The following is a 27,766-nucleotide window of genomic DNA, read 5'->3' as shown; positions in this document are numbered from 1 at the left end:
AAAAGCTTTTGAAAAGTCCATATACACAACATCCACAACATTTCCTTGGACAAGTCCGGAACTTGCCTCCTCATAAAAGCTGATCAGATTAGTCTGACAGGAACGGTCCCTCATAAACCCATGTTGATATTGGGTCATGAGGCTATTCTTCTTCAGATACTCTAGTATACCATCTCTTAGGAAACCCTCCAGGATTTTACCCACAGTAGAGGTTAAGCTTACTGGCCTATAATTTCCAAGTTCGGTTTTTGGCCCCTTTTTGAATATTGGCACCACATTTGCTATATGCCAGTCCTGGGGTACAGACCCTGTTATTATGGAATCTTTAAAGATTAAAAATAATGGTCTATCTATGACGTTACTTAATTCCTGCAGTACTCACGGGTGTATCCCATCCGGGCCCGGGGATTTGTCATCTTTAGTGATTTTTAGACGCCGCCGTACTTCCTGCTGGGTTAAGCAAGTGACATTTAATGGAGAATTTTTGTCATCACTAGTGTTGAGTGAGCACTAAAATGCTTGGGTGCTTGAAGCTCGGGCCGAGCTCACCGTGATACTCAGGTGCTCGACCCGAGCAATGAGCCCAATGTTAGTCTATGGGAGACCCCAGCATTTTTGCGGCAGCACCCCCGGCAGTCTTTTAAAAGCCTAACAAGTGCCCAAAACGATAGTGACAGTGCTAAAATGACATGGGGACAGCATGGGGATCGCCCCAGGAAGCATTTCTGACCCCCAGGTCACTGCTGTCAACAACTTGGTCAGAGGTATTAAGCCACTTTTAAGGGCTCATAATAAAACGTTCAAAAACTAAACTGAAACTGCTTTCCTGTGAAATGTGTTAAGGAATTTCCTTTCCAGGGTAAAGACTTGTGTATAAGGTAAAATAAATAACCAAAAACAAATACTCCTCCACAGGGGCGGACACAGACTGTAGTGGGCCCCTGTGCAAGAAATTTTGGGGGGCCCCCCCTGCCCTTCATAAGGCAACAAAGTTATGTAAACATAACCCCCCATGTGCATCTCTCACCCCCCCATGTGCAGCTCTCATCCCCCCCATGTGCAGCTCTCACCCCCCGTGCATCTCTCATCCCCCCCATGTGCATCTCTCATCCCCCCATGTGCATCTCTCATCCCCCCATGTGCATCTCTCACCCCCCCATGTGCATCTCTCACCCCCCCATGTGCATCTCTCATCCACCCCCATGTGCATCTCTCACCCCCCCATGTGCATCTCTCACCCCCCATGTGCATCTCTCACCCCCCCATGTGCATCTCTCACCCCCCCATGTGCATCTCTCATCCACCCCCATGTGCATCTCTCACCCCCCCATGTGCATCTCTCACCCCCCCATGTGCATCTCTCACCCCCCCATGTGCATCTCTCATCCACCCCCATGTGCATCTCTCACCCCCCCATGTGCATCTCTCACCCCCCCATGTGCATCTCTCACCCCCCCATGTGCATCTCTCACCCCCCCATGTGCATCTCTCACCCCCCCATGTGCATCTCTCATCCCCCCCACTCCTAGTTAATTAATTGTATTTAAAAAAAATAAAACTTGTTATACTTACCCCCATGCAATCCCTGCAGAATCCTGGCGCTCGTCCACGTCGCTGCCACCAGGTTCTCCTGACGTTCGGCCATGTGACGGCGCCACATACATAGCCATCAGCTTTTGTTTTGGCCAAAAGATTTTTAAAGCCGCCACCACGATAAGGTAGACTCTTCTGGGCGGGCCCTACTCTAACCTATTAAAATTTTCTTAAAATATCCAGTACTCTTTTTAGATATATTTTTATTTAGTTTTCTTTAAGGGAATGTGTCATATACATTTTTTTTTAAATGACCAATAATACCACATACAGGGAATACCGCCACACCATGACCAGACCACATATTACCACAACATAGTGACCGAATAATACCACACAGAAGGGAGAAAAACTGCCACACCATGACCAGACCACATATTACCACTACATTACTAATATTACCACCACATTACTAATATTACCATAAGTGTCATTATACACGGGAGCTCTATACATGGTATGTATAACGTAAGTGTCCAGGTAATCTAGTGATCACCAGTGAAATTATACACAGGAGCTCTGTATATAGTGTCAGTGTACAGGTAATACAGTGATCACCAGTGACATTATACACAGGAGCTCTGTATATAGTGTACAGGTAATACAGTGATCATCAGTGACATTATACACAGGAGCTCTGTATATAGTGTCAGTGTACAGGTAATACAGGGATCACCAGTGAAATTATACACAGGAGCTCTGTATATAGTGTCAGTGTACAGGTAATACAGTGATCACCAGTGACATTATACACAGGAGCTCTGTATATAGTGTCAGTGTACAGGTAATACAGTGATCACCAGTGACATTATACACAGTGTACATGTAATAGACTGACTCACCGGTGACGTCTCTAGGTGAAGTCCTTCATCTTCGCTTTTCTCCTTCATCCAGCACAGACCGCCATCACGTCTTCCAGCCAGGACTCGTCTCTGCATAAAATAACACAGTTATCTAGAGCACATTCCCCAACTTCTACATTACGCAGCTGAATACAGACGTGCATCCACCATCAATATATGGTTAGTTATTATGCAACCTACCATTCCAAATATAAATTGTAATCCACCACTGTGCCCCCATTAACTGTAAATAGGCACTTAATATATAATTTAATTAGAACCTCTACTCTTTCCGCCAATTTTTTACCAGTCACACTCCTGCATCCGCAACGCCCCCTACTCTATACTTCCTGCTCCCCGCATTCAATATTTACATGCACCCCCTGCCCCAATTCATTATATCATGTCCGTGCTCTCCCCACCCCATCATCATTTATCATTTACTCTCCCCCACCCCACATTCGTTATGTGCAGCTCATTATCCCCCTACTCCCAATTCCCCCATGTGCAGCTCTCAAACCCCCCCATGTGCAGCTCTCATCCCCCCCATGTGCACATCTCTCACCCCCTCCCCCACATGTGCCCCTCTCTCATCCCCCTCCCCCACATGTGCCCCTCTCGTCCCCCTCCCCCACATGTGCCCCTCTCTCACCCCCCTCCCCCACATGTGCCCCTCTCTCATCCCCCTCCACCACATGTGCACCTCTCTCATCCCCCTCCACCACATGTGCACCTCTCTCATCCCCCTCCACCACATGTGCACCTCTCTCATCCCCCTCCACCACATGTGCACCTCTCTCATCCCCCTCCACCACATGTGCACATCTCTCATCCCCCTCCACCACATGTGCACCTCTCTCATCCCCCTCCACCACATGTGCACCTCTCTCATCCCTCTCCCCCACATGTGCACCTCTCTCATCCCCCTCCACCACATGTGCACCTCTCTCATCCCCCTCCACCACATGTGCACCTCTCTCATCCCCCTCCACCACATGTGCACATCTCTCATCCCCCTCCACCACATGTGCACCTCTCTCATCCCCCTCCACCACATGTGCACCTCTCTCATCCCCCTCCACCACATGTGCACCTCTCTCATCCCCCCACATGTGCATCTCCCATCTCCCCCCCCACACATGTGCATCTCCCATCTCCCCCCCACCACATGTGCATCTCCCATCCCCCCCCACACATGTGCATCTCCCATCTCCCCCCCCACACATGTGCATCTCCCATCTCCCACCCCACACATGTGCATCTCCCATCTCCCCCCACACACACATGTGCATCTCCCATCTCCCCCCCACACACATGTGCATCTTCCATCTCCCCCCCACACACATGTGCATCTCCCATCCCCCCCCACACACATGTGCATCTCCCATCCCCCCCCCCACACACATGTGCATCTCCCATCTCCCCCCCCCCCACACACACACACATACATGTGCATCTCCCATCTCTCCACTCCTAGTTAATTGTATTTTAAAAAAAATAAAACTTGTTATACTTACCCCCATGCGATCCCTGCAGAATCCTGGCGCTCGTCCAAATCGCTGACAGCAGGTTCTCCTGACTTCCGGCCATGTGACGGCACCGTCACATGACCGGAAGTCAGGGGAATCATGAAGGCGCTGCTGCAACAGCGCAGCTCAGCGCTGAAATGTCCCGGACCCGGCGCATAGCATGGGGCCGGGGGCCCCATGAGGAGAGAGACGCACAAGAGGGGGGCCCCCGAGGGGGCCCCTACCGGCCGGGCCCCATACTGGAGTCAGGGCAGTCATGCCCTGATGGCGGCCCTGCTGGAGGCTGGAGGGGCCCCCTCTCCCTCGGGGCCCCCGTTCAATGAACCGGCTGCACGGGCGGTAGTTCCGCCCCTGCTCCTCCACACCTTGGGCTATGTTCACAAGTAGCATTTTTTATGCGTTTTTGCACTTTTGTATTGCTTTCAACCGTGACAAATGCATTCACCAGGAAATGTCATTTTAACATTTTACAACCTTATCAGGCCATGTGCTGTGTGACACATGCATATTACGCGCCCCCTGGGCCGTGGGGTACCCGGTGCCAGGCCGGTAGATGCTGGGGGTTGTAGTCACTGTGGCGGTGACCCGGACCGAGACCCAGGGCGGTCAATTCAAGGGGAATGATATGTATAGGTTATATAATGTCCGACTACGCCACCTGTGGAGTGCGGCTAATGGAGGCCGCCGCTGCGGAACAGTCCTCTGAAGCTGGTGGTTTTGCAGCAATGATGGTATAACTCCCAACAGGAAGAGTTAACTTCAGGGCAGTGTGTGGATGATGATGGTTGTGCAGGTTGCGCTGGGCGTTGTAGTGCAGTGAGGGATGGCGCAGCAAGGAACACAGAGACAAGATAGTGCAGTCCCAGGTTCTTTACTCACGGTTATTGCAGTTCAAGTTACTGGTACCAGTGCAACTTCCCTCGGCGTGCTGCGCATACTCAGTGAGGGGCTAAGTCCACCTTCAGGTATTTCCAGAGCATTTACCAGGACCTCGTTCTGTGTACCTTCCTCAGTCGTTTTCCTGCACTGGCTCTCACCCTCCTGCCCTGCGCCTCACAGTCAGTGTTCAAAGCCGGTGGCCTCGGGACTTGGCAGGCGACCTGCAGTCCCCTGGGCCCTATGTGGCCACCTTTTCGGCGATTTTTAACTGTGGTAGTGGGCAACTGCACCCTGAAAGTGCAGCCACCTCCGGTTGCTAGATGGACTTGAAGTATCCGTGCTAGTTAAGGGGCCGGTCCCCTCTGTGGCTTGATCCTTCCACTGTCTTGTAGATTCGGGCGTATGGGTGGCCTCCAGCACTGCCCGTACCCCTAGGATCCCTTCTCTTCTTCTCCTGGAGCCTTTCCTGCTCCCTCTCCTCTCTTCTCTCAGTCCTGGGCCTCTCACTAGGCCCACCTCCGGAGCAGAGCTCATACAGAGCCTCTGCTCCTGACACTTTCCTCCTCTGACTGAACACTGATCTAAGAAGGCTTCCCCATTTTATACTGCTTCCTTTCAAGTGCTCCCAGGATCTATTTCCTCCACCCCATCCACTACATGGTTCCCCCTCTCTAGGTGGTTCCCCCCACTCCAGCCAGGGACCAGGGACTGTGCTCTCCCGTAGGAGCAATCTCGCCCTGTCCCCCGGAAATGTGGTGTAGTGAATGCAGGTGTTAGGGTCCTGAGCTGTACTCCTTCCTTACCTGAGAGTGAGATACCACACCTCTGGGTGAGATGCAGTACCTCTGTGGCGACCGAACCCTCAGGGGCGCCACACATACAGTGCTGAAAAGACATGGGAACAGCATGGAAGAATCTCTGACACCCAGGTCACTGCCTAAAAGTGTACCCATCAGAAGTCATCCTTGCCGCATCAGAAGATGCAGACTTGCAACTATCCCCATGCAAGTTCTTGTCCCAGGGCAGTGTTCAATTGTACCTCCCTCATTCCTTGCAATGCAAGCGCAAATATGCAGCCAACCACCCACCCACCCCAGGGCTGCAATACCATACTGCTTGCTTGCACTTGAAATTGGGCCTTTTAGGCATGTGGAGGTGGAATCTAGCCACCACGTTATGGCTGCGTTGGCGGCCTGGTATCCATACTCAGTCCCCAGCCGCCCGGCGGCCGGGTGTCCACACTCGGTCCCCAGCTGCCAGGGGGTGGCCCGGTGTCCATACTCGGTCCCCAGCCGCCCCGCGGCCAGGTGTCCACACACGGTCCCCAGCCGCCTGGGGGCTGCCGGGTGTCCATAAACGGTCCTCAGCCACCCCTATTTCTCCTGTCAACTTCCCCCCACACACTTTTCTTAGCCCAGCCTGCTTTAGGGCAGCATTGGACGAGCCCACCAGAGAACCAGACTCCTCCGGTAGGCCCTGACTTCTCCATCAGGGGAGTTGAGAGTACCAAGGTGAGGAGCATGATGATGATGATAGAAGTTAGCATCTGCTTTGTTTTCTTGGAATGCAAGCGTAAGTGTGCAGCCTGCCACCTACCCACCCCCAGGCTGCAATACCATACTTCTTGCTTGCACTTGAAATTGGGCCTTTTAGGCATGTGGAGGCGGAATCTGGCCACCACGTCATGGCTGCGTTGGCGGCCTGGTATCCATACTCAGTCCCCTGCTGCCCAGCGGCCGGGTGTCCACACTCGGTCCCCAGCCGCCCCGCAGCCGGGTGTCCACACACGGTCCCCAGCTGCCTGGGGGCAGCCGGGTGTCCATAAACGGTCCCCAGCTGCCCCTATTTCTCCTGTCAACGTCCCCCCACACACTTTTCTAAGCCCGGCCTGCTTTAGGGCAGCATTGGACGAGCTGACTAAAATTAGGAGGAAATGCAATGCCCGTTGGAAGAGTCGTGGAGGTTAGAGGTGTGACGGGTTCTAGGTACCCCATCCGCAGATGTCCAATCTTCTTCTGCAGGCCCCTGACATGGAAAGGCTTTTCGTACACTGGGATATATAAAATATGACTATCGCACAGTGTCTCCAAGATGAACTTAACTTTTATTCTCACAAGCAGGTTTTATAGAGAATCACACAGGCTATTTTTAGCACCCATTGTTCTCACCATATAATACCCACAGTAGGCTCCCAGACAGCAGTTATGCAACAACCCATTAATCAGCACATTGTCTGTTTGCCACTGCTAAGTGAGCACAGGAAGGTGGGGGCCAAGAGTGCTTCGGTCACATCACAGAATGTCCAACAATATGCGATCCACAATATTCACCCCACTTTATAACATTATGTCCCATTAGCTGCATAGGCTCTACGACAACCCCCATGTGGCAAAATCTTGGAGTACAGGGTTGATCCGTCACAATGCTCCCTCTTCCCAGACAGGATCGGCCTACCCAGTCTGCTCCCCGACGGATCAGCTGGAGGAGGTCCACGATTTATGAGGTTGGTAGCAGGTCAGTTTTTCGGCTTAGTCCATCGGCGTTACCATTTTGCTTGCCGGGTCTATAGTGGATGGTGAAGTCTAACGGTTGTAGCGCCAAACTCCACCGTAGTAGTCTGGCTTTGTCTCCGGAGACCCGATTAAGCCATACCAGGGGGTTATGGTCCGTTATGAGGGAAAACTGTCTTCCATACAAATATGGTTGGAGCTTCTTGGCAGCCCATACTACTGCCAGGGATTCCTTTTCGACGGCCGCATAGCTGACTTCCCGAGGCAGTAATTTCCGACTCAGATAAGCTATTGGGTGTTCTTGGCCGTCTGGCCCGACTTGGCTCAGTACTGCCCCCAACCCAAACATAGATGCGTCTGTGTGAACAAGGAAACGTTTAGTTCTATCGGGGGCGGCCAATATCGGGGTATTTGTGAGAGCGTCCTTTAGCTGGCGGAAGGCTTCCTCACACTCGGGGGTCCAGGTTATCTGGCAGGGGAGGTTCTTACGTGTCAGATCAGTGAGGGGCTTGGCAATGCTGCTGTAATTAGGGACAAATTTCCTATAATACCCCGCTGTCCCTAGAAAGGCCATGACTTGGGTTTTAGTACGTGGGGTGGGCAACTTGGCTACGGCCTCAATCTTGGCGGGTTCCGGTCGCTGTTTTCCACCCCCCACCCAATGTCCTAAATACTGCACCTCTGCTTTGCCTACGTGACACTTGTTGGGGTTCAGGGTGATTCCGGCTTTGTGGATCCTATCCAGTACTGTCTCTAGGTGATTTAGATGCTCATCCCATGTCGCGCTGTAGACAGCGATGTCATCCAGGTAGGCACAAGCATAGTCCTGGAGACAATCCAGAAGCAGGTCAGCCAGCCTCTGGAAGGTCGCGGGGCATTCTTCATCCCAAATGGCATAACCCGAAACTGGAATAAGCCAAACGGGGTGACAAATGCAGACTTGGGAATAGCATCAGGACTTAGGGAGATTTGCCAATAGACTTTGCATAGATCGATGGTGGTCAAATACTTTGCCCCAGCCAGCCTGTCTAACAACTCGTCCACACGCGGCATGGGATACGCATCCGTCACAGTTTTCTCATTTAGCTTGCAATAGTCTACACAAAACCGGGTAGTCCCATCTTTCTTAGGCACTAACACTACAGGGGACGCCCAGGGACTATCTGACTCCTCAATGACCCCTAAACGCAACATCTCCTGTATCTCTTGTCACATCCCTTCTCGTACAGACTCCGGGACGCGGAAGGAAGGTTGTCTCAGGGGGGTCTGATCTTGTGTCTCAACCTTGTGTTGTGCAAGTCGGGTGAACCCCGGTCTCTCTGAGAACATCCTCTGTCGCTGCCTCAGCACTGTCTCGGCCTGCCCTCTCTCCCGGGCCCCTAGGTTTTCTCCTAAGTGAACCTGGTCCCAGGTTTTCGACTGAGTCCTCTCACCTAAGACATCAGGCAAGGGGAGTTCGGCTAAATCCTCTGCTTCAGGTGCACAGATGGCAGCTACCTCTTCAGGGCGCTCCCGGTAGGGCTTCAGCATATTCACGTGGAACATGCGGATAACCCTGGGGTTGTCACAATCGGCGACATAGTAGGTGGTGTCGGCTATTTTCCCCACTACCCGGTAAGGCCCCTGCCATGTGGCCTGGAATTTGTTCTGCCTAACCGGTTCTAGTACCAGGACCTTCTGTCCTATCTCGAAGGTGCGTTCTCTAGCCCTCTGATCGTACCATACACGCTGGCGACGTTGGGCCGCCTGCATGTTCACACGCACAGCCTGAGTCAACTCCTGCAGGCGGTCCTGGAGTTCCAGCACAAAGGGCACGATAGGGGTTCCTGCTATGGTTTCTTCCCCTTCCCAGAGTTCTCGCACTAAGTCTAGGGGCCCCCTCACCCGCCTCCCATATAACAGTTCAAATGGGGAGAACCCCGTAGATTCTTGGGCCACCTCCCGATAGGCGAACAGGAGGTGCGGCAAGAATTTCTCCCAGTCCCTGTAGGTCCGGGTGAACGTCCCAATGAGTTGTTTTAATGTTCCGTTAAAGCGCTCACACAACCCATTGGTTTGCGGGTGGTATGGGGTGCTTCTAATGGACTTTACACCACACAGTCTCCACAGTTGGCTGGTCACCTCTGCCATAAATTGGGTGCCCTGATCCGAGATAATCTCCCTGGGAAATCCAACCCGTGAGAAAACCTGGAGCAGGGCAGCCGCCACCGTCTTTGCCAGTATGTTAGGTAAGGCAACCGTCTCTGGATACCGCATGGCGTAATCTATCACTGTCAATATATGCCTTTTCCCTGAGGAACTGGGTTTGGCTAACGGCCCTATCAGATCGACCGCTACTCGGCTAAATGGCTCCTCCACAATGGGAAGGGGGTGTCATTTGGCCTTGCAGCGATCTCCCCTCTTGCCAATGCACTGGCAACTGTCACAGGTCTGGCAGTACTGACAAACATCATGGGATAACCCTGGCCAAAAGAAGTTTTGTGTCAGACGATGCCTGGTGCGGCTGACTCCGAGGTGCCTTCGTCCCTGAGTGAGTTTGCTCTGTAACCCTGTAGAGGAGTCCCTGATGCCATATAAACTGTTCACCTTCCAGTACCCCTCTCCCCTCCTGTGCCTTCCCGCGATACCCCTGCAATGAGGGATCCTCTAGTACCTCCCTCCTTAATTCCGCTGGAGTGTCCCATGAAACGTGTCTGGCTATGGGAATACGCGAAGAGCTGTAGTGTCTTACCTGGGCCTCCTCCGAGTGTGATTCCACCTCCGCAGCTCGAGCTTGTCTCCGGGTAGTCACGGGATATGTCTCAGCCACGGGGGCGACTGAGAAGGAAGACAACATGGGCCTCAAGTCATTTCCCAGCAGAACATCTGCAGGCAAATCCTTCATCATGCCGACCTCGACAAGGCCATCCCCGACCCCCCAGTTCAAGTGAATCTTGGCAGTGGGCAGTCGATGTATGGCTCCCCCTGCAATATGGACCGCCACTGTCCGACCCGTCTTTTGGTCTTGGGCGAGATGCGACTTCACAAGGGTCAGAGTGGCTCCAGAATCTCTTAATCCCTGCAGCCATTTCCCATTAATCCACACCGACTGTTGATGTTGTTGTCAATTATCCGCCTGGGCTGCCTGCACAGGGCCACTTCATGCAGCACTCCCTCTATCTCTTCCATCCCATAAATAGCCATAGCCACCGATGCCGGGTCGGCTTCACCTTAGTAGCAGTGTACAGCGGCCCGGTTGAAGGTAGCCGTTTCTGGTTTTGGCCACTGGGTGCGCTGGGTCCGGTTGGGACAGTGTCTCTGCAGGTGACCCAGCTGATGACAGGTGTGGCATCGCACCCCAGGAGGACTCTGGTAGGCCGGGGTAATGGTGGGTCCCCCGCCAAGCTTCTGTGGTTTGGGGGCCTCCAGACCCATGGGAGGGCCCCTTGAGACAGTTTTGGACCCTGACAATTGGGCCCTCCTGGCATCATAATGTTCATCGGTCAGACGTGAGGCCTCCTCAAGAGTCGTCGGTCCCGAAGCCATTCTTGCATCTCGGGAGTTAACCCAGTAAAGAATCGTCCTAACGCGATGAGATGTAGGACGTCCCCCTTTGTGTCTGCTTTGCTACCTTGTACACACTGTAGCAGTGACCGCCATAGTTTACAGGCCCATTCAGCGTGGTATCCGTTTCCCGTTTTGTGGTTTTGCGGAACTTTTGACGGTATGCCTCTGGTGTTAGTGCATACCAGGCCAAGATCACTTCTTTGACTCGCTTATAGTCCATACAGTCCTTATGCTACACATTGCGATAGGCATCCGCTGCCCGGCCTGTCAGCTTGCTGGCCAGAATCTGGACCCAATCCTCCGGCTCCACTTTATGAAGGGTACACTGCCGCTCAAAGTTCTGCAGAAAGCCATCAATGTCTTCCTCTGCCTCCATCAACTGTCAGAAGGCATTGTATTGGATCTTTTTGTGGCTTACCCCTGCTGGTACCGGGGAGGAAGCCAGGGCTCCCCCTGCTCGCTGTATCTCCTCTCTCCGCTCCGCCATCTTGGCTAGCTCTATCTTGGTCCGCTCTGCCATCTCCATCCTGGCTGGCTCCATCCGCTCTGCCCTCTCCATCTCCATCTTTTTATCCATCTCAGTACGCACATCAGCCATCACCTTATCTATGATCTGTACTGCCGGGTTGGGAGCATAAAGTGCCAGTCTGCTCTTTACCTCCCTCTGGAATTCAGTCTCTTCCACGTTCCCGTTGGAGGTTGTTGCATTGTCGAGCTCCATATTGGCGGCTACAGTTATATGAAAAAGTTTGGGCACCCCTATTAAACTTAAGCTTAATGTTTTATAAACATTGGTGGTTTTGCAACAGCTATTTCAGCTTGATATATGTAATAACTGTTGGACACAGTAATGTTTCTGCCTTGAAATTAGGCTTATTGTACTAACAGAAAATGTGAAATCTGCATTCAAACAAAATTTGACAGGTACATAAGTATGGGCACCCTTATTATTTTCTTGTTTTAAATACTCCTACCTACTTTTTACTAATGTACTAAAGCACTTTTTTTGGCTTTGTAACCTCATTGAGCTTTGAACTTCATAGCCAGGTGTATGCAATCATGAGAAAAGCTACTTAAATTGGCCACTTGCAAGTTGTTCTCCTGTTTGAATCTCCTCTGAAGAGTGGCATCATGGACTCCTCAAAACAACTGTCAAATGATCTGAAAACAAAGATTATTCAACATAGTTGTTCAGGGGCAGGATACTGTTATGATCTGCTACAAGCACTAAGGAAAGACAGGAGATCTGTCCCTACAATAGAACTACGCTAGATCCCTACGATGTAACGGGGAACCTGATCCTGCGATCAGACCCGCTAAAGTCCTCAGCTAGTCTGAACGAAGACCTATAGATGTGAGGGAGGGATCCCTACAAGAACTATGGACTGGGAGAAAGATGGACACCTCCTAGCAGAAATTGTAGCAGTAAAAAGACAAACAAACAACATAGAACATAGAGGTCAAAAGACCAAGCTAAACTGACTGAGAAAGGTAACAAAGCACCTGGCTAGCTTAAGAGTAGAAATTACAATGAAGTCCAGCAAGGCCAGAAGGGCGGAGCAGGATTAAATAGGCAAAAAGGTCATGTGACCAGCAAAATAGAAAAAACCTAACAGGAGAGTTCTAACAGTACCCCCTCTTCTATGAGGATCCTCCGGATCCCCTAGGCCCAGGCTTATCAGGGAAACCTCTTGTGAAACGCTCTGACAAGTCTGGAAGCAGAAACATCATCCACCCTCACCCATGAGTTATCCTCAGGTCCGCAACCCTTCCAAGCGACGAGATACTGCAAACTCCTTCTATACCGTCTAGAATTTAGGATGCGGGAAATTTCGTATTCCCCGTCCTCCACCACCGGAGGAACAGTGGCAGTGGCGTCTCTATCTGATACATCAGCTTTTTTCAAAAGAGAAACATGAAACACCGGATTAATCTTCCAGGAGGTAGGAACCTCCAACCTAACAGCAGATTGGTTAACTACCTGAAGCACCTTAAAGGGCCCTACAAACTTGGGACCCAATTTTTTAGAAGGAATCCTCAATCGCAGATTCTTAGAGGACAACCAAACCATGTCACCAACCGTAAACAAAACCTCTTGACGTTTCCTGTCAAAGTACCTCTTAGATTTTTTGTTAGCCTCCTGAAGATTACCACGCACATCCGTCCAAACTCTCTCCAAATCACCGGAAAAACTCTCCTCCTCAGGCACAGCCGATACCAATTTGTTGACCCAAAAGACGGATGTCTCCCAGAACAACAAAAAAAAGGCGAACACCCAGCAGAAGAGGATGTATGGTTGTTAAGAGCAAATTCAGCAAGCGGCAGAAACTCAGACCACCCCTCTTGATTGTCTGCCACAAAACAACGCAAGAACTGCTCAACATCCTGATTCTTCCTTTCTGTCTGGCCATTAGACTCAGGATGATATCCAGATGAAAACGACAAATGAACTCCCAACCTGTCACAAAAGGCACGCCAAAAACGAGCCACGAACTGAGGTCCCCTGTCCGAAACAATGTCAGTAGGAACACCATGGAGTCTGACAATTTCCTTAACAAAGGCCTTAGCGAGTGTCTTAGCGCAGGGCAGTTTGATGAAGGGAACCAAGTGACACATCTTGCTAAAACAGTCCACGACCACCCAGATGACCGTGAAACCCTCAGAGGAGGTAAGGTCAGTAATAAAGTCCATAGTCAGATGTGTCCAAGGTGCACAAGGAACCTCCAGAGGGCAAAGCAACCCCGCAGCAGGAGTATGAGAAGACTTAGATCTAGCACACACAGTACATTGACGCACCCACTTAATGACTTCCTTCTGCCATCCAGGCCACCAAAAACTGCGACCCACAAGTCTCTTGGTCTCAGAAATTCCTGGATGACCAGCCAACCGAGACTCATGACACTCAACAAACAAATGTCTCCTAAAGGTCCTAAGCACAAACAACCTCCCATGGGGAGTGCTAGATGGGGCATTCTCCTGTGCTTTAAGAATCTCATCTTCCAAAACGGAGTCCAATGCAGCAATCACAACACCTTCTTGTAAAATGCTCTCCTCCTACTCAGCACCGACCATGGGAGAAAAGCTGCGAGGCAAAGCATCAGCTTTAACATTCTTGGTATCGGGGATGTAAGTAACGGAAAAATTAAACCGCAAAAAAAAAAAAGTGCCCACCTAGCCTGACGGGCATTCAAGCGCTTGGCAGCATCAAGATAGATCAGATTTTTATGATCAGTGAAAACCTGAATGGGAAATTCAGCACCTTCCAAGAGATGACGCCAGTGTTCAAATGCGAGTTTAATAGCCAGCAATTCCCGATTACCAATATCGTAATTAAGTTCAGTCTCAGAAAGTTTTTTTGAAAAAAAGGCACAGGGATGTACTCCATCCTTGTTTTCCTGAGACAACACCGCACCGACCCCCACAGAAGAAGCATCAACCTCAACCAAAAACGGCTTAGTCACATCAGGCTGCATACGGATGGGGGCAGAGCTGAACCTCTCCTTTAGAAACACAAAAGCTTCAATGGCCTCAGTAGTCCACTGAACCGTATTAGCACCTTTCCTGGTGAGATCGGTCAGTGGTTTAACAATAATAGAAAAATTTTTAATGAATTTTCTGTAATAATTGGCGAAACCCAAAAACCTCTGTATCGATTTCAAACCAATAGGCCTAGGCCATTCCTGCACAGCTTGAACTTTCACCGGGTCCATCTCAAAACCCTCGCCGGAGATAATGTAGCCCAAAAAACTAATTCTCTGTACAGCGAACTCACATTTCTCTAGCTTAGCAAAAAGCGAATTGTCAATTAATAACTGTAATACCTCACGTACACTCCGCCAATGAGACTCCAGATCAGGCGAATAAATCAGAATGTCATCCAAATACACAACCACATTTTTGCCGATCAAAGGTCTAAGGATGTCATTAATAAGATTCTGAAAAAATGCTGGTGCATTGGTAAGACCAAAAGGTATAACCAGATTCTCAAAATGACCCACAGGAGTGTTAAAAGCAGTCTTCCATTCATCACCCTCCTTCATGCGCAACAAATTGTATGCCCCCCGGAGATCAATTCAGAGTAGAACCACAATCCACAAATACCCGAAATTCAATTAATTCTTCCTGAGCTGCAGTAGTAGCAGGAAGAAATACCCCCTTAGTGTTTAAACAGGCTATACGGGCGTAACTGACCTTCTTTTTTTTTTCTTTGTTCATACGAAGCACACAGTTCTTAATGAAATGGTCAGATTTTCCGCAATAAAAGCACAAACCTTCAGAAAACCTGCGGTCTTTTTCCTGAGAGCGGGGTGACATCGCCCCAATCTCCATCGGCTCTCCAATGTCAGTAGAGACCCTCTCAAGACTCGGAGCTGACATGGCAAAGGATTTACTCTCATTAACCCTTGCACGCAGTCTCCTGTCCACCCGTATAGCTAATTGCATTGCCTTCTGCAAGTTTCCAGGTATAGTATAAGCAATCAGCAGATCCTTAACCCTTTCACCTAGCCCAGCAAGAAACAAACTTTTCAGAGCTGAATCGTTCCACCTCACCTGAGCAGTCCACCGACGGAAGTGAGTACAATAATTTTCCACATTACCTGATCCCTGCCTCAAAAGTCTCAATTCCGTCTCAGCTAATGAGACACGATCAGGATCATCATACAACAACCCCAAAGCAGAAAAAAAACTATCCACTGATCTAAAGCACGGATCACTAGGTTGGAGAGAAAAGGCCCATCCCTGAGGTTCTTTGTGCAAAAGTGACATTATGAACCCTATGCGCTGTGATTCATCACCAGAGGATCTGGGTCTCAAATGAAAATACAATAAACAAGCATTTTTAAAGGAAAAAAAATCTTGTTGATCACCAAAAAATAAATCAGGCAATCGTACCTTTGGCTCCACAAAATGCGCTCCAGAACAGCTACTCATGTGTTGTTGGAGCTCGGCCACCTCCAGAGAGAGTCCCTGCAGGCGTTGAGCCAAATCCTGAACTGACACCATGATGGAAACTGGAGGTCTTTCCTTAGAGATATTTTTGGGCTGGACTTACTGTTATGATCTGCTAACAAGCACTAAGGAAAGACAGGAGATCTGTCCCTACAATAGAACTACGCTAGATCCCTACGATGTAACGGGGAACCTGATCCTGCGATCAGACCCGCTAAAGTCCTCAGCTAGTCTGAACGAAGACCTATAGATGTGAGGGAGGGATCCCTACAAGAACTAGGGACTGGGAGAAAGATGGACACCTCCTAGCAGAAATTGTAGCAGTAAAAAGACAAACAAACAACATAGAACATAGAGGTCAAAAGACCAAGCTAAACTGACTGAGAAAGGTAACAAAGCACCTGGCTAGCTTAAGAGTAGAAATTACAATGAAGTCCAGCAAGGCCAGAAGGGCGGAGCAGGATTAAATAGGCAAAAAGGTCATGTGACCAGCAAAATTAGAAAAAACCTAACAGGAGAGTTCTAACAGATACAAAAAGCTGTCTCAGAGATTTAACCTGTCAGTTTCCACTGTGAGGAACATAGTAAGGAAATGGAAGAACACAGGGACAGTTCTTGTTAAGGCCAGAAGTGGCAGGCCAAGAAAAACATCAGAAAGGCAGATGAGAAGAATGGTGAGATCAGTCAAGGACAATCCTCAGACCACCTCCAGAGAGCTGCAGCATCAACTTGCTGCAGATGGTGTCACTGTGCATCGGTCAACTATACAGCGCACTTTGCACAAGGAGAAGCTGTATGGGAGAGTGATGCGAAAGAAGCCGCTTCTGCAAGCACGCCACAAACAGAGTTGGCTGAAGTATGCAAAAGCACATTTGGAGAAGCCAATTTCTTTTTGGAAGAAGGTCCTGTGGACTGATGAAACCAAGATTGAGTTGTTTGGTCATACAAAAAGGCGTTATGCATGGCAGCAAAAAAACACAGCATTCCAAGAAAAACACTTGCTACCCACAGTAAAATTTGGTGGAAGTTCCATCATGCTTTGGGGCTGTGTGGCCAATGCCGGCACCGGGAATCTTGTTAAAGTTGAGGGACGCATGGATTCCACTCAGTATCAGCAGATTCTTGACAATAATGTTCAAGAATCAGTGATAAAGTTGAAGTTACGCAGGGGATGGATCTTTCAGCAAGACAATGATCCAAAACACCGCTCCAAATCTACTCAGGTATTCATGCAGAGGAACAATTACAATGTTCTGGAATGGCCATCCCAGTCCCCAGACCTGAATATCATTGAACATCTGTGGGATCATTTGAAGAGGGCTTTCCATGCTCGGCGACCATCAAACTTAACTGAACTGAAATTGTTTTGTAAAGAGGAATGGTCAAGGCAGAAACATTACTGTGTCCAACAGTTATTACATAGTTCAAACTGAAATAGCTGTTGCAAAAACACCAATTTTTATAAAACATTAAGCTTAAGATTAATAGGGGTGCCCAAACTTTTTCATATAACTGTATCAAATCCGCTTTTGTTTTGTTGCTGGCGGTTAACCCTCGAGCTTCCACAAGGTTCTTCAACGTATTCCTCTTTAGCTTCGGGTAGATGTCTTCCATTCAGTCCTTGGTTCCTGAAGAAGATGGACCGCGTCCCACCGCTGCCACCAGTGTGACGGGATCTCGTTACCCCATCCGCAGATGTCCAATCTTCTTCTGCAGGCCCCTGACATGGAAAGGCTTTTCTTACACTGGGATATATAAAATATGACTTTCGCACAGTGTCTCCAAGATGAGCTTAACTTTTATTCTCACAAGCAGGTTTTATAGAGAATCACACAGGCTATTTTTAGCACCCATTGTTCTCACCAGATAATACCCACAGTAGGCTCCCAGACAGCAGTTATGCAACAACCCATTAATCAGCACATTGTCTGTTTGCCACTGCTAAGTCAGTACAGGAAGGTGGGGGCCAAGAGTGCTTCGGTCACATCACAGAATGTCCAACCATATGCGATCCACAATATTCACCCCATTTTATAACATTATGTCCCATTAGCTGCATAGGCGCTACGACAACCCCCATGTGGCAAAATCTTGGAGTACGGGGTTGATCCGTCACAAGAGGTAATTAAAAACAACATTTCAATGCCCCTTGGGAGAGCTGTGGAGTTCAGACTAGCTTAAGAAGACGCTTTTAATGCCCCTTTGAAGAGACGTGGAGGTCACAGTAGCTTAACAAGACGGTTTTAATGCCCCTCGGAAAAGACTTGGAGGTCCCAGTAGCTTAACAAGACGGTTTTAATGCCCCTCGGAAAAGTGGTGGAGGTTGCAGTAGCTTAACGAGACGGTTTTAAGGCCCCTTATAAGAGCCATACAGTACAGCATCTTAAAAACATTATTCCCATTATTGGGGAGTGTGCCTCCCATAGTCTTTGCTTATGCCTTCCAAGCAAAAGCTGCCAAAAATTAGGACGGACGAACTTGCAATGCCCCTTACAAGAGCCATGCAGTACAGCATATTGCAAACATTATTCTCATTATTGGGGAGTGGGTCTCCCATAGTATTTGCTTATGCCTTCCAAGCAAAAACTGCCAAAAATTAGAACGGAGGAACTTGCAATGCCCCTTACAAGAGCCATGCAGTACAGCATATTACAAACATTATTTGTTATAATAATAATCTTTACTTTTATATAGCGCTAACATATTCTGCAGCGCTTTACATACATTATCGTCGCTGTCCCCATCGGGGCTCACAATCTAGATTCCCTATCAGTATGTCTTTGGAGTGTGGGAGGAAAGCGGAGGAAACCCATGCAAACACGGGGAGAACATACAAACTCCATGCAGATGTTGTCCTTGGTGGGATTTGAACCCAGGACTCCAGCGCTGCAAGGCTGCAGTGCAAACCACTGAGCCACTGTGCTGCTTGTTATGATCTGCAACATAAACTAAGGAAAGAAGGGGAGAGCTGTCCCTACAATAGGACTAAGCTGAGTCCCTACGTTGCAGCGGGCTGCCTGTTCCTTGTGAACAGACCCGCCTTCGTCCTCAGATAGTCTGAACGGAGACCTATGGAATCAAGGGAGGGGTCCCTAAAAGAGCTAAGGACTGGGACAAAAATGGGACACCTCCTAAAAGAAGTTGTTGCAAAGAAAAAGACAAACTGACAAAAAGTACTACAGGTCCCAGAGGACCAAGCGAACTAGAGAGGGAAAGGCACAAAAGCACCTGGCTAGAGAGACAGTCAAAACAACACTGAAGTCCAGCAAAGCCAGAAGGGCGGAGCTGGAATATATAGGCAGATGGTCACGTGACCGCAAAACACAAGATAGAAACAAAAACAAACAGGAGGGTTCTAACAGTACCCCCTCTTTTATGAGGATCCTCCAGGCCCAGGCCTATCCGGAAATCTCCTGTGGAAAGCTCTGACAAGTCTAGGGGCAGAGACATCATCCGCCCTTACCCAGGAGTTATCCTCGGCACCGAAACCTTTCCAAGCGACGAGATACTGCAAACTCCCTCTATGCCATCTAGAATTCAGGATACGAGAAATTTCATATTCGCCGTCTTCCACCACCGGAGGAACTGTGACAGTGGCATCCCTATCAGATACATCAGCCTTTTTTTCAACAAGGAAACATGAAACACAGGATTAATCTTCCAGGAGGTGGGGACCTCCAACCTAACAGCAGACTGGTTCACCACCTGAAGCACCTTAAATGGCCCCACAAACTTCGGACCCAATTTTTTAGAGGCAATCCTCAACCGCAGATTCTTTGAGGACAACCAAACCATGTCACCCACAGTAAACAAAACCTCTTTACCTTTCCTGTTAAAGTACTTCTTGGGCTTTTTGTTAGCCTCTTGAAGGTTTACAACGAACATTAGTCCAAACTCTCTCCAAATCACCGGAAAAATTCTCCTCCTCCGGCACTGCCGACCCCAATTTGGAGAATCAAAAGACGGATGTCTCCCAGTACAACAAAAAAAAGGAGAACACCCAGCAGAAGAGGATGTATGGTTGTTAAGAGCAAATTCTGTGAGTGGCAGAAACTCAGACCACCGTTCTTGATTGTCTGCCACAAAACAACGCAAAAACTGTTCAACATCCTGGTTCTTTCTTTCAGTCTGTCCATTAGACTCAGGATGATACCCAGAAGAAAATGACAAATGGACTCCCAACCTGTCACAAAAAGCATGCCAAAAGCGAGCCACAAACTGAGGTCCCCTATCCGAAACAATGTCGGTGGGAACACCATGGAGCCTGACAATTTCCTTAGCAAACACCTTAGCGAGTGGCTTAGCGAAGGGTAGCTTAATGAATGGAACCAAATGACACATCTTGCTAAAACGGTCCACGACCACCCAGATGACAGTGAAACCCTCAGACACAGGAAGGTCAGTAATAAAATCCATTGCAAGATGCGTCCAAGGTGCACTAGGAACCTACAGAGGGCAAAGCAACCCTATGTGAAGCCTTTGATCTGGCACACACCGTACATTGATGCACCCACTTGATGACCTCCTTCTGCCACCCAGGCCACCAAAAACTGCGACTGATAAGTCTCTTAGTCTCAGAAATTCCTGGATGACCTGCCAACCGAGACTCATGATACTCCACAAACAAATCTCTCCTAAAGGTTCTAGGCACAAACAACCTCCCATGGGGAGTGTTAGATGGGGCATCCTCTTGGGCTTTCAGAATCCCATCTTCCAAAACGGAATCCAATGCTGCTACCACAACTCCTTTCAGTAAAATGCTCTCCTCCTCCTCGGTACCAATCATGGGAGAAAAGCTACGAGACAAAGCATCGGCTTTAACATTCTTAATACCGGGGATATAAGTAACAGAAAAATTTAAAAAAAAAGTGCCCACCTAGCTTGATGGGCATTCAAGCGCTTGGCAGCATCTAGATAGATCAAATTCTTATGATCTGTGAAAACCTGAATAGGAAATCTAGCGCCTTGCAAGAAATGATGCCAATGTTCAAACGCGAGTTTAATAGCCAGCAATTCTCGATTATCAACATTGGAATTAAGTTCGGTTTCTGAAAAAATTTTCGAAAAAAAAGCACAGGGATGTGCTCCATCCTTGTTCTCATGAGACAAAACTGCACCGACCCCCACCGAAGAAGCATCGACCTTCACCAAAAAAGGCTTGGTCTCATCAGGCTGCATAAGGATAGGGGCAGAACTGAACCTCTCCTTGAGATACACAAAAGCTTCAATGGCCTCAGTAGTCCACTGGAACGTATTCGCACCTTTCCTGGTGAGATCGGTCAGCGGCTTAACAATTATAGAAAAATTCTTAATGAATTTCGTATAATAATTGGCGAAACCCAAAAACCTCTGTATCGATTTCAAGCCAATAGGCCTAGGCCATTCCTGCACAGCCTGAACCTTCACCGGGTCCATCTCAAAGCCCTCGCTGGAGATAATGTAGCCCAAAAAACTAATTCTCTGCACAGCGAACTCACTGTTAGAACTCTCCTGTTAGGTTTTTTCTATCTTGCTGGTCACATGACCTTTTTTGCCTATTTAGTCCTGCTCCGCCTTCCTTGCCTTGCCGGACTTCATTGTAATTTCTACTCTTAAGCTAGCCTGGTGCTTAGTTACCTTTCTCAGTCAGTTTAGCTAGGTCTTCGGACCTTTATGTTCTATGTTGTGTGTTTGTCTTTTTCTGCTACAAATTCTGCTAGGAGGTGTCCATCTTTCTCCCAGTCCCTAGTTCTTGTAGGGATCCCTCCCTTGCATCTATAGGTCTTCGTACAGACTAGCCGAGGACTTTAGCGGGTCTGATCGCAGGATCAGGTTCCCCGTTACATCGTAGGGATCTAGCTTAGTTCTATTGTAGGGACAGATCTCCTGTCTTTCCTTAGTGCTTGTAGCAGATCATAACAGTAAGTCCAGCCCAAAAATATATCTAAGGAAAGACTTCCTGTTTCCATCATGGTGTCGGTTCAGGATTTCGCTCAACACCTGCAGGGACTCTCTCTGGAGGTGGCCGAGCTCCAACAACACATGAGTAGCTGTTCTGGAGCACATTTTGTGGAGCCAAAGGTACGATTGCCTGATTTATTTTTTGGTGATCAACAATAATTTTTTTCCTTTAAAAATGCTTGTTTATTGTATTTTCATTTGAGACCCAGATCCTCTGGTGATGAATCACAGCGCATAGGGTTCATAATGTCACTTTTGCGCAAAGAGCCTCAGGGATGGGCCTTTTCTCTCCAACCTAGTGATCCATGCTTTAGATCAGTGGATAGTTTTTTTTCTGCTTTGGGTTTGTTGTATGATGATCCTGATCGTGTCTCATCAGCTGAGATGGAATTGAGACGTTTGAGGCAGGGATCAGGTAATGTGGAAAAATATTGTTCTCACTTCGGTCGGTGGTCTGCCCAGGTGGGATGGAACGATTCAGCTTTGAAAAGTTTATTTCTTGCGGGGCTAGGTGAAAGGGTTAAGGATTTGCTGATTGCTTATCCCACACCTGGAAACTTGCAGGAGGCAATGCAATTAGCTATAAGGGTGGACAGGAGACTGCGTGCAAGGGTTAATGAGAGTAAATCCTTTGCCATGTCAGCTCCGAGTCTTGAGAGGGTCTGTACTGACATTGGAGAGCCGATGGAGATTGGGGCGATGGCACCCCGCTCTCAGGAAAAAGACCGCAGGTTTTCTGAAGGTTTGTGCTTTTATTGCGGAAAATCTGACCATTTCATTAAGAACTGTGTGCTTCGTATGAACAAAGAAAAAAAAAAGGTCAGTTACACCTGTATAGCCTGTTTAAATACTAAGGGGGTATTCCTATCTGCTACTACCGCTGCTCAGGAAGAATTAATTGAATTTCGGGTATTTGTGGATTGTGGTTCAACTCTGAATGTGATTGATGGGGGATTCTTGGAAAAACTTAAATTAAAACCCAAACCTTTGTCATCCCCTATTGCTGTGGTTTCTGTCGATGGCTCTCCCTTGAAGAGTGTTACTCACAAGGTCTGTAAATTTCCCCTCACTATTAATGGTGTTCACCAAGAGAATTTGGATTTGGTAGTATTAAATAATTTGCCTTCTCCAGTAGTTTTGGGGTTGCCCTGGTTAAAATTGCACAATTCTGTACTGGATTGGTCTACCAATGAAATTAATTCCTGGAGCCCTAAGTGTTATGACAAGTGTTGTAACGGACGTATTGCTGCGGTGGAAAAAGGGGAATTACCTGTACCTATTCAGGATTTTTGGAGAGTTTTTTCTGAGGAGGAGTCACAAATTTTGCCTCCCCATAGAGACTATGATTGTACCATTGAATTTGTCCCTGGAGCGACTCTTCCTAAAAGTCGTTTATTTAATCTTACGATTCCTGAGAGAAAGGCTTTGGAGGAATACATACAGACAAGCTTGGCCGCCGGTCACATTAGGCCTTCCAAGTCTCCTGTGGCTGTTGGACGGCGGTTTACGTCCTTGTCTGGATTTTCGTGAGATTAATAAAATTACTGTACGCAATCCTTACCCACTGCCATTGATTCCTGATTTGTTTAACCAGTTAGTGGGGGCCAAGTGGTTCTCTAAAATTGATCTCCGGGGGGCATACAATTTGCTGCGCATGAAGGAGGGTGATGAATGGAAGACTGCTTTTAACACTCCTGTGGGTCATTTTGAGAATCTGGTTATGCCTTTTGGTCTTACCAATGCTCCAGCATTTTTTCAGAATCTTATTACTGACATCCTTAGACCTTTGATCGGCAAAAATGTGGTTGTGTATTTGGATGACATTTTGATTTATTCACCGGATCTGGTGTCTCATTGGCGGAGCGTACGTGAGGTATTACAGTTATTAATTGACAATTCGCTTTTTGCTAAGCTGGAGAAATGTGAGTTCGCTGTACAGAGAATTAGTTTTTTGGGCTACATTATCTCCAGCGAGGCCTTTGAGATGGACCCGGTGAAAGTTCAAGCTGTGCAGGAATGGCCTAGGCCTATTGGTTTGAAATCGATACAGAGGTTTTTGGGTTTCGCCAATTGTTACAGAAAATTCATTAAAAAATTTTCTATTATTGTTAAACCACTGACCGATCTCACCAGGAAAGGTGCTAATGCGGTTCAGTGGACTACTGAGGCCATTGAAGCTTTTGTGTTTCTAAAGGAGAGGTTCAGCTCTGCTCCCATCCTTATGCAGCCTGATGTGACTAAGCCGTTTTTGGTTGAGGTTGATGCTTCTTCGGTGGGGGTCGGTGCGGTGTTGTCTCAGAAAAACAAGGATGGAGTACATCCCTGTGCTTTTTTTTCAAAGAAATTTTCTGAGACTGAACTTAATTACGATATTGGTAATCGGGAATTGCTGGCTATTAAAATCGCATTTGAACACTGGCGTCATCTCTTGGAAGGTGCTGAATTTCCCATTCAGGTTTTCACTGATCATAAAAATTTGATCTATCTTGATGCTGCCAAGCACGTGAATGCCTGTCAGGCTAGGTGGGCACTTTTTTTCTCGCGATTTAATTTTTCCGTTACTTACATACCGGGTACCAAGAATGTTAAAGCTGATGCTTTGTCTCGCAGCTTTTCTCCCATGGTCGGTGCTGAGGAGGAGGAGAGAATTTTACAAGAAGGTGTTGTGATTGCTGCTTTGGACTCCGTTTTGGAAGATGAGATTCTTAAAGCACAGGAGAATGCCCCATCTAACACTCCCCATGGGAGGTTGTTTGTGCCTAGGACCTTTAGGAGAGATTTGTTTGTCGAGTGTCATGAGTCTCGGTTGGCAGGTCATCCAGGAATTTCTGAGACCAAGAGACTTGTGGGTCGCAGTTTTTGGTGGCCTGGATGGCAGAAGGAAGTCACTAAGTGGGTGCGTCAATGTACGGTGTGTGCTAGATCTAAATCTTCACATACTCCTGCAGCGGGGTTGCTTTGCCCTCTGGAGGTTCCTTGTGCACCTTGGACACATCTGGCTATGGACTTTATTACTGACCTTCCCCCCTCTGTGGGTTTCACGGTCATCTGGGTGGTCGTGGACCGTTTTAGCAAGATGTGTCACTTGGTTCCTTTCATCAAACTGCCCTGCGCTAAGACACTCGCTAAGGCCTTTGTTAAGGAAATTGTCAGACTACATGACGTTCCTACTGACATTGTTTCGGATAGGGGACCTCAGTTCGTGGCTCGTTTTTGGCATGCTTTTTGTGACAGGTTGGGAGTTCATTTGTCGTTTTCATCCGGATATCATCCTGAGTCTAATGGCCAGACAGAAAGGAAGAATCAGGATGTTGAGCAGTTCTTGCGTTGTTTTGTGGCAGACAATCAGGAGGGGTGGTCTGAGTTTCTGCCACTTGCTGAGTTTGCTCTTAACAACCATACATCCTCTTCTGCTGGTTGTTCGCCTTTTTTTTGTTGTTCTGGGAGACATCCGTCTTTTGGGTCATTCTCCAAATTGGTATCGGCTGTGCCTGAGGAGGAGAGTTTTTCCGGTGATTTGGAGAGAGTTTGGACGGATGTGTGTGGTAATCTTCAGGAGGCTAACAAAAAATCTAAGAGGTACTTTGATAGGAAACGGCAAGAGGTTTTGTTTGCTATTGGTGACATGGTTTGGTTGTCCTCTAAGAATCTGCGGTTGAGGATTCCTTCTAAAAAATTGGGTCCGAAGTTTGTAGGGCCCTTTAAGGTGCTTCAGGTAGTTAACCAATCTGCTGTTAGGTTGGAGGTTCCTACCTCCTGGAAGATTAATCCGGTGTTTCATGTTTCTCTGTTGAAAAGAGCTTATGTGTCGGATGGAGAGGCCTCTGCCACTGTTCCTCCGGTGGTGGAGGACGGGGAATACGAAATTTCCCGCATCCTAAATTCTAGACGGTATAGAAGGAGTTTGCAGTATCTCGTCGCTTGGAAGGGTTTCGGACCTGAGGATAACTCATGGGTGAGGGCGGATGATGTTTCTGCTTCCAGACTTGTCAGAGCGTTTCGCAAGAGATTTCCTGATAACCCTGGGCCTAGGGGATCCGGAGGATCCTCATAGAAGAGGGGGTACTGCTAGAACTCTCCTGTTAGGTTTTTTCTATCTTGCTGGTCACATGACCTTTTTTGCCTATTTAGTCCTGCTCCGCCGTCCTGGCCTTGCTGGACTTCATTGTAATTTCTACTCTTAAGCTAGCCTGGTGCTTAGTTACCTTTCTCAGTCAGTTTAGCTAGGTCTTCGGACCTTTATGTTCTATGTTGTGTGTTTGTCTTTTTCTGCTACAAATTCTGCTATGAGGTGTCCAACTTTATCCCAGTCCCTAGTTCTTGTAGGGATCCCTCCCTTGCATCTATAGGTCTTCGTACAGACTAGCCGAGGACTTTAGCGGGTCTGATCGCAGGATCAGGTTCCCCGTTACATCGCAGGGATCTAGCTTAGTTCTATTGTAGGGACAGATCTACTTTCTTTCCTTAGTGCTTGTAGCAGATCATAACACTCACATTTCTCCAGCTTAGCAAAGAGTGAATTATCACTCAATAACTGCAACACTTCACGTACACTCTGCCAATGGGACTCTAAATCTCGTGAATAAATCAGAATATCATCCAAATACACAACCACATTCTTACCAATCAGAGGTCTCAGGATGTCATTAATGAGGTTCTGAAAAAACGTGGGTGCATTGGTAAGACCAAAAGGCATCACCAGATTCTCAAAATGACCTACCGGAGTGTTAAAAGCAGTTTTCCATTCATCACCCTCCTTCATTCGTAACAAATTGTATGCCCCCCGGAGATCAATTTTAGAGAACCACTTGGCCCCCACTAACTGGTTAAACAAGTCAGGAATTAATGGCAATGGGTAGTAATTGCGTACAGTAATCTTATTAATTTCACAAAAGTCCAGACATGGACGTAAACCCCCGTCCTTTTTTTTAACAAAGGAAAATCCAACGGCCACAGGCTACTTAGAAGGTCTAATGTGACCAGCAGCCAGGCTCGTCTGTATGTATTCCTCCAAGGCCTTTCTCTCAGGGATAGTCAGATTAAATAAGCGACTCTTGGGAAGAGTAGCTCCAGGAACAAACTCAATGGCGCAATCATAATCCCTATGAGGAGGTAAAACTTGGGACTCCTCCTCTGAAAAAACCTTCCAAAAATCCTGAATAGGTACAGGTAATTCCCCTTTTTACACAGCCGCAATGCGACCATCACAACATTTATCATAGCACTTAGGACTCCAAGAATTAATCTCATTAGTAGATCAGTCCAGCAAAGGATTGTGCAGTTTTAACCAAGGCAAACCTAAAACCACTGGAGAGGGTAAATTATTTAATACAACCAAGTCCAAAATTTCTTGGTGAATCCCATTGATAGTGAGGGGAAATGCAGCAACCCTGTGAGTAATACATTTCAAGTGAGTGTTATCAATTGCAACCACAGAAATAGGTGATGACAAAGGTTTGGATTCCAATTTAAGTTTTTCCAAAAACCCTCTATCAATCACATTAAGTGTTGAACCACAATCCACAAATACCTGAAATTCAATCAAATCTTCCTGCAATGAGGTACTCCCAGAAATAAATGCTCCCTTAGAGCCCAAACAAGCAATACGGGCGTAACTGACCTCTTTTTTTTTTCTTTACTTAAACGAAGCTCACAGTTCTCAATCAAATGGTCAGTTTTACCACAAAAAAAACACAATCCTTTGGAAAACCTGCGGTTTCTTTCCTGAGAGCGGAGTGACATCGCCCCAACCTCCATCGGTTCTCCGCCATCTGAGCAGACCCTCTGGGGACTAGGAGCTGCCATTACAGGAATTTTTTAATCATTAACTCTGGCATGCAGTCTCCTGTCCACACGTATAGCTAATTGCATGGATTCTTGCAAGGTCTCAGGTGCTGGGAATGCAATCAGCAGATCCTTAACCCTTTCACTTAGACCAGCAAGAAATAAACATTTGAATGCCGAATCATTCCATTTC

The sequence above is a fragment of the Phyllobates terribilis genome, unplaced genomic scaffold, assembly GCF_046119375.1.
Source record: "Phyllobates terribilis strain yellow unplaced genomic scaffold, ASM4611937v1 Scaffold_7__3_contigs__length_470593459, whole genome shotgun sequence".
NCBI classification, from domain to species: Eukaryota; Metazoa; Chordata; class Amphibia; order Anura; family Dendrobatidae; genus Phyllobates; species Phyllobates terribilis.
The sequence above is the reverse complement of the archived record's forward strand: the minus strand, read 5'-3'. Positions refer to the sequence as shown.